Genomic DNA, 13,293 nt, shown 5'->3' on the forward strand with positions numbered 1-13,293 from the left:
AAATCATTAGTTGTAAATCTGAAATATTTTGAAAAGTGATGCCTTATGTGCAGAGAGAAGGGCTGAGCACTCAGTGTTCATGGTGCTTTGAAGTCACCTGTGAAATAGGTCCAGATCAAGTGGATTATGTGCCCACTGCCTTTCACTCAGTACTGGTCCCATCCAGCTTGCTGTGGATGACCTTGTTAATGATGCCCTCCTAGACGGGCTCTTCTTTTACCCTCCCCCAATCCTCAATAGCAAAATGAAATTGATAACCACTCATTTCTCCCCATCTTCAGTTCGGTTCAGTTTAACAAACATTCTTGAATGCCAGTTCTGTGCCTGTAGGTCATGTACATGAAAAATGAATAAGACACTGTCCCTATCATGCTAGAAACCTGCAGGTAATTTTTAAGAATGAAGGTAGGGAGATGTCCAGGGTGCTGAACTAAAAGTACCCAGCATAAGGGATAAATAAGAATTAACAGGTGAAGAAGAGAGAGAACATTCCACTCAGAAGAAATGTCAGGAGCAGGGCAAGGAGCAAGGAGCACAGGTAATTTGGTCCTCTCAGACCCCAAAGGCAGAACTGCATGGAGGGGCAGGTGACGAGGTTTAATACCTAGGAAGACACGAACTAGGCTGTGGGCTGGGAGATCTGGGCTAACCATGTGCACTCTACCCTGTGGGAGGAGAAGTACCATTTTAAAGTGTCCACTATGAAAATGACTTAGTCATTTGGGCATTTTGGAACAATCATTTTTCCACAAAAAGATGTTATAAAGAAAAAAAATGAAATAAATAGGGGTAAATAAATGAACTTTAAAAAACAATGTAGGTCATTATGAAATTTATTATGTAAATGACCTCCCTTAAGGACAATGGCCCCTGCTAATAATGGCTCAGAGCACAGCTAGTTAGGGGTGTTCTGCAAGACAGAACTTAGGAAGAAGTTGAGGTCCTCCCAACACATCTATCTTCGGCCCAGCTTATGGCCACTGCAGACGCACTGCAGACTTTCAGACTCCTACCTAGATTTTCTTTGCTGAATCTCGATGCTATCTGTGGCCCCCTGCATGTACCTTCATCCTAAGTTGACCAATTGGTAATCTGTGCCTCATGCAGTCCATAGGGCAAATTCAGTGTTCTCCACCAGGTCTTAGCTTACTTCATAAAGTTCAGAAGGATAACACTATAGGTCTTGTCAAAGACACCCAAACTGAGAGGGAGCTGGGAGCTATCAGAGTCTGGGTCCTGGTCCAGCATAGCATGATCACATCTACCCAGGGCACACAAAACAGGTCTCCAATATGACCTGCCTACTCACCTGTTACAATGTAATTTTAGCTCTGTATTACTCATTATTTCTACCCGCAGAGCTTCTGGAATTGTACATCTTTCGAAATAAAAAATTTAGCCTCTGATTGTTGCAAAATCTCTTTCTTTGTCCCACTTTATTTTCCTTCATAACACTTATCACAATCTGATGATACATTACATATCTGTATGTTTGCTCACTGTCTATCTATCAAACTGCATAAGAGGAAAAGATTCTGTTCATTGCAATATCCTCGGAGCATAGAATAGTGTCTGGTCATGGTAAAGCCTCAATAAATATATGTGAAATAAATAAATGAAGGACCACAGTACTGACGACGATAGTGCTATCTTCCACTAGCAGTCTTGATCTTTTTTTAACTGTTCACTATTTCACAGAAAAAGGTAATAGTACAGATTAGGGAGAAGCATGAATGGCTGACAGATTTAGTTATTATATTCATTTCAGTAACTCAAAAAACATTTCTAGATAATTGATGATATAGATGCCAGGCATTTAAAATATCTTCAAAATTTGTGTACGGCTTTTTTAAAAAAAAGATATTCAGATGGTTTCAAACAAAGGGAAAGAATATTTGGGAAATTTGTAGCCTTCAAAATAGGAGGTCCAGATCTCATGCATCCCAAACTGTGAAGGGATTTCACCAAAATTACTTACTCAACCACAATAGCAGATGTGGGAAAGAAAGATGAAAGCTATCGATTGCCATAAATAGCTCTCAAAATCCTTTCTTTCATAACATCAATCATTTCAAAATAACCGAAAAATTAGGAGAAAGTCCCTAGTCAGTACAGAGGATACAGTGACTTTTAAAGAACTAAAATGCCAAGCAGAATTGGGAGATTTCAACCTGAATACCAAATAGAAAGGTGGTGGGAATACTATTGATGGAATGCATGCAGCTATAAGAAAAGCATTTGATATAGTGGTATAAAGTGTTACACTCAAAATTAATTCAAATTGGCTTAGTAAGGAGCGCTGCCACATAAATTTAAAACGGGCTCAAAGTCTGCAAACAAAGGGTGATGACAAATGGAAATGTATGGATTTGGGGGGGAGTAGGGTGCACAGGGGTCATCTTTATTAATGATCTGAAAGAGGGAGAGTAAACAGCACGTTAATGAAACTTGCAAATGATGCTAATTTGGGAGGTGTTGCTCTGATCATTGTGGACAGAGAGAGAATGTAAATGAACCTTAAGTGGTAATAAATATGAAGAGGAAACAACACAATGAAATTCAAGTGGGAAAACAGAAACCATGCCCCATGCAATGACTCGCCCACTCCCACCCCAGAGCCCTTTGCCTCTCACATTTGTAGGATGGAGCTGGGGAGGAAAAGAATATAACCCCGACTCAGAAACATTTAATCCAACTATTTCTCACTTGTGGATTTTTCCTTCACCCGTCCTTTAAATTTCCACAAAAGGCTTTTCCTGGATTCAGAGCAAGAGTGGTGCTCGCCCTTGGATGATGGGGCTCCATAAATTATAGTGCAAGAGAGGCTGTTAAAAGAAATAAGCAAATAATGAAGGGAATGGGAAAACTGATTTATGAGAAATGACCCAAAGGGGTAGACTTTTGTTAATTGATGGCTAAGTAGTAACATGATAATGACCTGCTGAGATCTCTCCATGACAAATAACCAAGGGAAAGAAATATTTAGTATCAGACAAGATACTTCATTCTGCCTGGCAGACAGTGCCTCCCTCTCTCTTGGGGTTGCCACTATACCACTGAGGTTCACTAGTGCAGTTCTGATGGGCTTCCCCTTGAGCAGCCCACCTTCTGGGCCCTCTGTACCCCACCCCTGCCCCCACTAGTCCCACAGGCCATGACTTCTCCACTTCTGCCCCTGACTTGATGGACGACATGAAGGCAGGGGCCAGAGGAAGTTCAAGGAGGGCACAGACACAGAGTGGACACATATCCCTACAAAAATGCAGGTGGGAGAGGCAAGGTCTCAAGATGTGCTCTTCTCAAACAAGCCTCTCCACACTCCAAGAAAAGAGTATAATAGCTCTATGCAAACAGATGATTGTGTGCAAATGTGAGTGTTGACACTATGTTTACTTCCCCAGCAGGTCCAGCCACCCAGATTTGTGACCTCAGCCAGAGATCTGCCAGGCTGCCCCCATGGCCTAGTGGCCCTTTGAGGATGGAAACTACAACAGAATGTCTCAAGCTTCAGTTCAACACCCAATCCTAGGAAGTTCAAGTGGACAGAAGCTTAGAACCTGTTTGTCTTACTTCCTTATTTCGCACATGAGCACTTAGAACTTAATAAAAGTTTGTTGAACACGTGTGCACAAAGAGAGGCTGCCTGAGATCACCACACTGTTTTAGCAAAAACAGTAGTAGCTTAATATATCTCTCAATCCCCTGTTAACCTTCAAAATAAAAAGACATTGCCAGCAAAAAAAAAAAAAAAAAAAAAAACGGGTTTATTTGGGAACAGCACAGAGTTGCAATTTAGGACGTGCAGGTTGTGACAAAGCCAAAAGAAAGACCAACAGAGGAGAGGAAGATTGTTTTACAGAAAAGGAGGAGGAAGTTGGAAGGAGTTGTTTTAAATGAAAGTCCACTGGAAAAAAACAAGAGTTCAGGAGGATGAAGGTTTCTCCCTGGCTGAGCAGCAAGGGTAGCTGATTTCTTATATAAGATTAAATATGTATCTTATCCTGCCTGGGCTTTGATCATTGATCTTTCTTTCCTGTAGATTCTTCTGTTGAGATCTACAATTGGCAATTCTTCCTAATTGACTTTGAGGGGTATTCGCTCCCCCTTCTAGCCTCAGGACTACTCTAGAGTTTCACTTTATTAATCTTTCACACCATATTTTGGAGAAGAGAAATTGAGGCCAGAACAGTGAAATTTTTGCTCAAGGCCACAGAGCTAGAGTCCTCTGAGACCCAGGCAATGGCCTTTCCTCTAACCCTCCTACCTCTCTAGAAACTTGGAAACACTGGGAACCTCTGCTGCAGGAGGAAAGGAACTTTCCCAGGAACTGAAGCAGAGCTCTCAAACCTGAGATTTTTGGACAATTGCTAGATGGATCTGGAATATTGGCAGCTTTGGTGATTTTTTTCATATGCTAACATTAACACCCACAAGGCAAGCACCAAGGCCCTCCACACCTCCTTCTCTACCCTGGCCTGTACCCTCTATCATCTTGCCTCTCCTTGGCCTGGTATCTCCTAAGTCAGGATACATGTTCAGAGAACATAAAACCAGGAGATCCAACTCCCCACACTTGGGCCAGCACCACAGAATATTCAATCATACAGCACTTTGACAGATTTTCTCAGCCACACTGTGAACCAAGCAGGTTAGTTGTTAATAACCATCTCCATTTATTCAGTCAACAAGTATTTACTGGGCATCTACCACGTGCCACTATTGGGGAGAGGCAATAAATAAAACAAACAAGGTGCCCAATGTCATTCCATATGGAGGGAGGTAAGGCAAACAGAAAATAAACAAGTACAGAAAAAGAGAAGAATGAAGGTTTCAGATGATAGTTAAGTGGCATGAAGAAAATAAACTAGGAGAATGAGGAGAATGAGTTAGAGGAAAGGGAAGCTTCTTCAGGAAGGAGGTCAGAGAAGCCTCTCTAAGGAGGTGGCATCTAACAATGCTTGCATGAGGGGAGAAAACAGGCCATGCACACATCAGGAGATGATATGTTCTAAGAAAACAGCAAGAACAAAGGCCCTAGGATCAAAATAACGAAGGAGGTGCCCCAGTGACAGACATCATCTAGAAGTGGGCAGAAGCCAGATCATGAAAGACTGTGAAGGACATGGCAAGGAGTTTGAACTTCATTCTAAGTACTAAAAGAAGGAATGAATGATAGCCTAGCACTGAGAGGGGCTCACTAGTGTCCGAAACATCACTCAGCTAGACAATGGCCCAGCCAGAACCCCAGCAAGAACTGTGACTAATGTTATTCTCTTACATAATTTCTTTTTTTTAAAAAAAGACTTTATTTATTCATGAGAGATACACAGAGAGAGTCAGAGACATAGGCAGAGGGAGAAACAGGCTCCCTTTGGGGAGCCCAATGCAGGACTAGATCCCTAGACCCCGGGATCACGACCTGAGCCAAAGGCATATGCTCAATCACTGAGCCACCCAGGTGCCCCTCTTACATAATTTCTAAGGGACCTTTGAAAGCAAGGAAACTTGGCCCTGTTTCAATACCACCCCCTCCTTCTCCTAGACCCTCTTGCTGAGCTAGGCAACAAGAGGGGAGCCTCCTGACCTATGTCATAAAACTTTAAAAGGAGGCTGTCTTCAAACAAAGCAGAATTGTAACCTTCTAGCTCCCACTAAAATGAAAGGATAGGCAACTGAGAGGATGTATCACCCTCTAAGCAATAGCTCAGATAAATTGTTACTAAGTCCTAGAAGAAGTCAATGCCTATATTACAGGGACCACCCACCACTACCCTTACATAATCCTTTCATGCCATTGTCACCATAGCAAGTCAAACATGACAGTCAAATGTAGCTATCTCACACTGATGGGGGGTGGGGGATACAGGGAACATGGAAGAAGGGGGATCTACTGGTCTAGAGATGCCTGTCTCACTAAGACTCTGCCCCGAACTGGCTGGACCTTGCAGACCCAACTATGGAGGCAGCACCTGTCATGATTCATCCTTGTCTGCCCCACTCTCCATCTTTCCTTCTGTAATAAGGTCAGAGACCCACAGGTCACACTGCAGTCAGCACAGAAAAGCCAGTGGGGCCATTACCCCTGTTCTCAGATTGTTGCCCCGGATGGCTCTCCCACTGCTCAGCTCTCAGCTTCCTGCTCATTCCTGCCTGCCTCACAGATGCCATGATTTGCTACTATATGCAACCTTCTTCCTTGCTTGTCTCATTCAGAGTCCCTTCTCTAGCTTCCAGATGTTAGCGCAGTGACTCCACCCTTTCTCCTAATTCTGGACAAAGGAGCCTCTGCCTAGGGCCCTGTACTCAGCCTCATGGGCTCCCTTAGCCATCCTGCCAGAGGATGCACCTCCCCAGCACCATCTGCCTTGGGTATGGACCCCACCTCATCAGGGAGTCACTGACACTTGTCTCACAGAATCATTATGAAGATTAAATGAAATACTGTATGCAAAGCATTTCATACATATGTTGTAAATGATTTTATTGTTTCCTTTCCACCTTCAATTCATGACAAACTTTCCCCAATTCCCTCCTCTGCTCTTTCCAGCACTCTTGGTCCTCTTTTCTTGTGTGTCATACTACCATTGTGACAGCACCTGTCTCCTCATGCCATTAGACTTGAGGTTAAGGGCAGCCCCTGGTTCCTCTGTGTCCCAGGTCCAGCTCAGGGCCTGGCACTGGACAATGCTCAGCAAGTAAAGGATAGTTCTTTCGTATGCTTGTTCTGATTCCCATTTACTTCCCCATCTTTCACGCAAGAGGAAGTGCAGGTCACAAAGGAGGAAAGAGACCTGATATTTTGGTGATGCATCTTGAGTAGGCATATGCTCAACCATATGAGCATATGCCTACTGAGCCACCCAGGCGTCCCCTCTCTGCACATTTTTAAAGAAACTTTTAAGCTATCATCTCCCTTTAAGAATTAGGCTTCTAGAACAAAGTCCTACAAGAAATTGTTTTGCCTTTTACCCTGCCCTGTGCATTCACTGAGACAATGAACACAGAAATAGGGAGACAGGGATCCCTGGGTGGCGCAGCGGTTTGGCGCCTGCCTTTGGCCCAGGGCGCGATCCTGGAGACCCGGGATCGAATCCCACGTCGGGCTCCCGGTGTATGGAGCCTGCTTCTCCCTCTGCCTGTGTCTCTGCCTCTCTCTCTCTCTCTCTCTGTGACTATCATTAAAAAATTTAAAAAAAAAAAAAAAAGAAATAGGGAGACAGAAGAGGGGAAAATGCAAGAAGAAAAAGAAAGGCATGGGTTGGAGTCTCACGATCTTATCCAGACACACACAAATAGCACCTTCCTGGGCTGGGAAAAGAGAGGCACTGCCCCAGAGGACAGGCTTGGCTTTAGGAAAGCCTGCCTCTATGCCTTTTCAGTCTACCAGTGGCCAGAGGCACATTTCAGCATGCTAATCCCAGGGAGCCTTAAACCCACAACTACTGGGAGGCTCATGAAGAAATAGAACACAGAACACATACCAAAACCCCATAAGCTTAAAGCTAGGAGCACAAAGTCAGATTCTCCAAGGAGCATCAGCAGCAGCAGAAATCACCACGCAGAGATCTCGGGAGTATGAGCTCAGTTTCTCGGCACAGAAAGGGTGAGGATTTAGCTGAAACACACAGCTCTGGAACCCCAAATGTGTCTGATAAGGAAGCAACTAGGACACATGAGGCAAGGCACAGAGTCAGAGAAGGAACCCCAGCCAGAAAATCTGTGTCCTCTTGGTTGCAAAGACTAGCATTCCGTCTAGAGAAAAACGATGCCTCCTGTTCACTGTGTTCAGTGGCTGCCCATCAGAGGGCCTTTTTGATACTGAATTCTTCCCGCATGCCTGGAAAGGGATGACTAAATGCATAGCCACCGAGGTATTTCGGCTAAATCTAGTCCGTTATCCTCAAAGGGATTCGATTTCTTTAAAATTCACCTTGGATGGCTTAAATTCCCATCTCTGTTTTATAGTTGACATTGGGCTCTGGGTGTGGTGATGGCTTTTAACGTTACTTTGTTTATTTTAAACTCACCACTGGCTTTCCTACGGATTTAAATCGAATCACTCTGCCCAGCAGTTGCTCCTCTTTTATTGTTTAAAAGCTGATCACATCTCTTTCTGAAAAGCACAGCGTACTTGTTACCTTGCTATGAAGCAACCACAATTTACTGGGCTAAAAATCAATATATGATTGAATCCAACTCCTGCTCCTCTCTGGAATTCTTATAGCCTCTCAGCTGACGTCCCCACATCACTGTCCCACCCAAGCATTTACCTTCAAAATCTGGAGGGAAAAGAATCTATTTTCCAATGAATAAAAAGAACACTAAAGGAATGATTTTAAACACCAAAGAGAGATTCAGCATTACTTGGGAGCTGAGCAGACAATCCTTGGGTGAGAAAATAAATGACAAGTTTCAAACTAAACCGGAGGTCTATTCTATAATGCTCAGCTCGCTGGAAGGAGTCGCCGACTGGAACCTACTATGAATTTGCTTTAATGCTATTTTATCTCTTCTATATTTTTTTAAATGCACGGTCTGGAAGAATTAGTAACCATACCATTCTGTGGAGACATTCTTCTAGAACCCACCTGGTATAGAAAGTGAAGCTGTGAGAACTGCTGCTGCCTCCTCCGACCATGGATTTCAGAAGGGAGGAAGTGAAACTGTCAGGGACCATGGGTCCAAACCCTAAGTGAAAAACATTATGCACCTGGGGTGCCTTCTGCTGCCTGTTACCGCCAAACCGCCCGCCTCACAGAGCAGAACCACCACGTGGCCAGCACGTGGACCTTTACCAAACCCAGGCTTCAACCAGGGGCCCTGGGCTCCAAAAAGCACCAATGAACTGTCTGAGTGGCCTGTCGGCCAATCAGGATGAGGCCCTCCCGACCAATCAGGATGAGGCTCTTCTGGGATCCCTGGGTGGCTCCGGGGTTTAGCACCTGCTTCTGGAGAGGTGTGATCCTGGAGTTGTGAGATCAAATCCCGCCTCAGGCTCCTTGCTTCTCCCTCTGCCTGTGTCTCTGCTGGTCTCTCTCTGTGTCTCTCATGAATAAAAGAATTTTAAAAATCTTAAAAAAAAAAAAAAAAAAAAAAGGATGAGGCTCTTCTAACTAATCAAATTGAAGCACCTTATTAGCATGTTGGTCCAGGGTGGGAAGTGAGTGGGAACATTACATAAGCAAGGCTTGGCTCTGTTCTCAAGGCCAACCTAACTGTTCTCTGCTGGTTCTGTTTCCCTTCAGCTGGAGCGGGAGCCCCAGTAAAGCTTTGCCTATGTCGCTGACTTTTGGGTCAGGCCTCATAGCATCCCGCTCCAGACAGTAACAGAAGGATTACACTGTCATTATCTGAGCAGCCCTGCATCAGGAGACAGCCCTAATGTCAGGTAGATTCACTTGTCTTCAGTCCCACTTTCACTGCATGGGTTGGAGCCCTAATGTCAGGCAGATTTACTTGTCTTCAGTCCCACTTTTACTGATGGGTTGGGAAGAAGGGTTGTAATAGAAGAGCAGGGTAGCAGAGCTGCCAAAGTTCACTTTTTTCTTTTTTTCTTTTTTTTTTTTTTTTTTTTTTTTTGGTAGGTGGGTTGCCAAGCATAGGAAAGTCTGAAGGAAAAGGTTTTGCTCCATCTCCCTCTGTGTAGGATGGGAGCATTCCCATGAGGTCAGCAAGGCAGAGTAGGAAGTGTTTTTAAAGAACATTGAACCAGTGTGCTTCATTTCTCGTTCATGAAAGAGCCAAAAAAGAAGACAGAAGCATGAGGAAAGTTCTTAAGGAATCCTGACTTTTGAACGGGTGTGTTATGGTTGGAGAAGGAGAAGAATTTAACTTAGGTTAGCAAACAAGGTTAAAGTCTAAATACAGAGCCAGAGTGTTTAGTAAATGACATGATGAAAGTGCAGAAATTGGTGCTAACTCCTATATGGTACTGCATGCCAATTATGCCTCATATAACTGTTGTTTATAGTTTTTTCACTTTTTCCTTTTTTTAAACATAAATAAGCAAAGAGTAGTTAGAATAAGCATATCTGAAGTGCAGTAGCCCAGGCTCAAAGAGGACATTAAGACTTTCACTGCCTAGGGATACATAACCATATGGAGATGACTATATCAAATTGCCTACTGGTCACCCAAGTGAGGTAGATAGAGCAGGGACAGAAAATGGTAGGCACTGTAGGCCACATAGATGAGTTAAAGAATCAGGGAGACATTGGGGCTTTCAGGGTAATGACATTTATGTAAGAGAAAAAATAATCTGATAAGAAAAAAGCCAACTACAAAAAAAAAAATATTCAAATCTTAAACACTACAGTTGACTCTATGAAAGGAATGGTCATTCTTTCTGACAAACACTAAAGAGAGCTTATATTTACAGTGGCAGATTGAGCAAGCACTTCATTATCTAAATGTGCAGAAATGATATAAATTATATATATATAGTTTGAAAAACACAATGCCATTATAGAAACCTAGGAACAATGCCAACTACTAAGAGGATCCCTAAACCAAAGAATAAAATAGCAGCCATAGCATATATGGGGGCCAAAGCCATTTCACCCTGACAATTCAAGTTTGGAGAAGGGCCATTATAGGCATGACTTCTATATGGAGTCAGAAACTAGAATCACTGAAACTCATATGACAAAGAGGTAGACCCATGCCTCACAAAGTTACCCCTATGAACAAGGTTAGAACAGGATTATCCACACAGGCAAGTATCCACCAGTGATCCTTGCATGCTCTAGACAAGATACATCCTCCCCAAATTGTCAGGGTTAAGAAAACAACATAACCTTCCCACCCCATGTCTGTCACAACCCCAAATATACGAAAGAGAAATCACCTCTGGAGGCTAATTTATAACCTAAATTTACTACATATATGAGGAATACCAACAGCATGAAATATAAAGGGGGAAATCAAGGAATTTAAACTCTTAAGCATGAGGAAGTAAATATAATAGAGCATCTCCTATATTTAAAGTCCCTGAAGTGATTTTTAAAATAGCATTTAGAAAAAGAACCAGGGGGCAGCCCCGGTGGCTCAGCAGTTTAGTGCTGCCTTCAGTCCAGGGCATGATACTGGAGACCTGGGATCGAGTCCCACGTCAGGCTCCTTGCATGGAGCCTGCTTCTCCCTCTGCCTGTGTCTCTGCCTCTCTCTCTCTCTCTCTCTCTCTCTCTCTGTGTCTCTCATGAATAAATAAATTAAAAAAAAAAAAGAACCAGGGTGTTATGAAATAAGAGCAGATACAAATGAAACAAGAACTAGTGATTATAAAAGTAAAGCTATCGAGATAAAAATATAATGAAGAAGTTATGTTTCCAGCCAAAATGGAGTAGTACAAACCAGTTTTACTCCCTAGCTTGAAACAATTAAGAATTAAACAAAATATATAAAATCACAGTTTTCAAGACCTTGGACACGAGGCAATGAAAGCCAATGATCCTTCTGAGACAATAAAGAAATAAAGGAAAGGCCCATTAGTACCCAAACTTATGCTTTGAGAGTTTCTAGGCCATAGCACAGTGAATACCAGTGATGTCCACCAGAATCCTTGAGTTGAGGACACAGAGTTGAAGTCCTGGAGACTATGACAGTCAGATTTTATAGTACCAAAGAGAAGAGAACAGCAAAAAAAAAAAAAAAAAAAAAAAAAAAGAGAGAGAGAGAGAGAGAGAAAGAGAGAGAATGCTAGAGATATGTAGAAGGTTTGCCATGGGTGTTCATCAGAGTACTCATCAGCAAATGCACGTGAGAAAAATATCTAAGGCCAGAGAAAAAGTCTTTCAAAAAGGTTAGAGGGGGCAGTATGTGGTGGTCATGCAGGGCTAGGAAGAGTGCCTGAACAGACCAGCCAGACCGGAAAATCTCACAATTATGAAATGTTTAGTAGAGTATTCAGAAATCTTGCCTTAGCAGTGGAAAAAATTAGCTTCAGGTTAAATGTTGCTCTGGTTTTGTCTGACAAATCTTAAAAGCAAGAACAAATCAAACTGTTTCCAAGTAATTTAACTACATCTCAATAAAGCTAAGAATATTTGCATAAGTATAAAAATATCAACATCTAACAAGGTAAAATTTACAATGTCTAAAATCCAATAAAAAATAACCAAGCATGCAAAGAAGCAAGAAAATATAACTTATAATAATGAGAAAAACAATCAATTGAAATGACCCAGAACTAAAGCAGAATTAACTTAGACGGACATTAAAAGAGTTGTTATAACTGTATGTCATATAACCATATTTCATAGTTGTTATAATTGTATTTCATATCCAAAAAGCTAAGGAAAGGTTAAAGAGGAAAGATATTTTAAAAGATCCAAATAAAACTTCTGGAGATGAAAACCTCAATGTCTGAGGTTTTTGTTTTTTTTTTTAAATAATCATGTTGGATGGAATTAATGGCAGATTAGATATGGTAGAAGTAATTATTAGTGACTTGAACATATAGAAATAGACACTATCCAAAATGAAACCCAGAGAGAAAACTCAGCTATGTCACTAGTCATATTAAACATGAATGGGCTGAAAACCCCAAACAAAGGCAAAGACAGATTACATAAAAATATCAAGACCCAACCATAACTGCCTACAAAAAAACCTACTCTAAAAATAAAGACAATTAGGTGCGCCTGAGTGGCTCAGCTGGTTAAGCAATTAAGCATCTGACTCTTGGTTTTGGCTCCATGATCTCAGGGTCCTGGGATCAAATCCTATATCAGGCTCTGTGCTCAATGGGCAGTCAGCTGGAGATTCTCTCTCCCTTTCCATCTCCCTCTACCTCTCCCCTCACTCACACTTTCTCTAAAATAAATCAATAAATCTTTAAAAAATAAAAACAAAGACAATTAAGTTAAACTTTTTTTGAGATTTTATTTATTTATTCATGAGAGACACAGGCAGAGGGAGAAGCAGGCTCCATGCAGGGAGCACAACATGGGACTTGATCCAGGGTCTCCAGGATCACGTCCTGAGCTGAAGGCAGCACTAAACCCCTGAGCCACCTGGACTGCCCTTAATTTTTTTTTTTAAAAGAAAAGCATATACCAGGCAGCCCAGGTGGCACAGGGGTTTGGCGCCGCCTACAGCCCACGGCGTGATCCTGGAGACCCGGGATCCAGTCCCACATCTGGCTCCCTGCATGGAGCCTGCTTCTCCCTCTGCCTGTGTCTCTGCCTCTCTCTCTCTCGCTCTGTATCTCTCATGAGTAAATAAAACAAAATCTTAAAAAAAAAAAAAAAAAAAAGAAAGAAGAAAGAAAGAAAGAAAGAAAGAAAGAAAGAA

At 42.3% G+C, this 13,293-nt stretch overlaps 1 long non-coding RNA gene across 7 annotated transcripts in view; it reads right to left on the reverse strand.

Annotated features, from left to right (window-relative positions):
- Positions 1-13,293, reverse strand: part of LOC112932568 (uncharacterized) — a 425,597-nt gene that overhangs the window by 275,812 nt on the left and 136,492 nt on the right. The gene's annotated exons all lie outside the window — the stretch shown is intronic.

This window comes from Vulpes vulpes, chromosome 11 (assembly GCF_048418805.1).
Source record: "Vulpes vulpes isolate BD-2025 chromosome 11, VulVul3, whole genome shotgun sequence".
Classification (NCBI taxonomy): Eukaryota; Metazoa; Chordata; class Mammalia; order Carnivora; family Canidae; genus Vulpes; species Vulpes vulpes.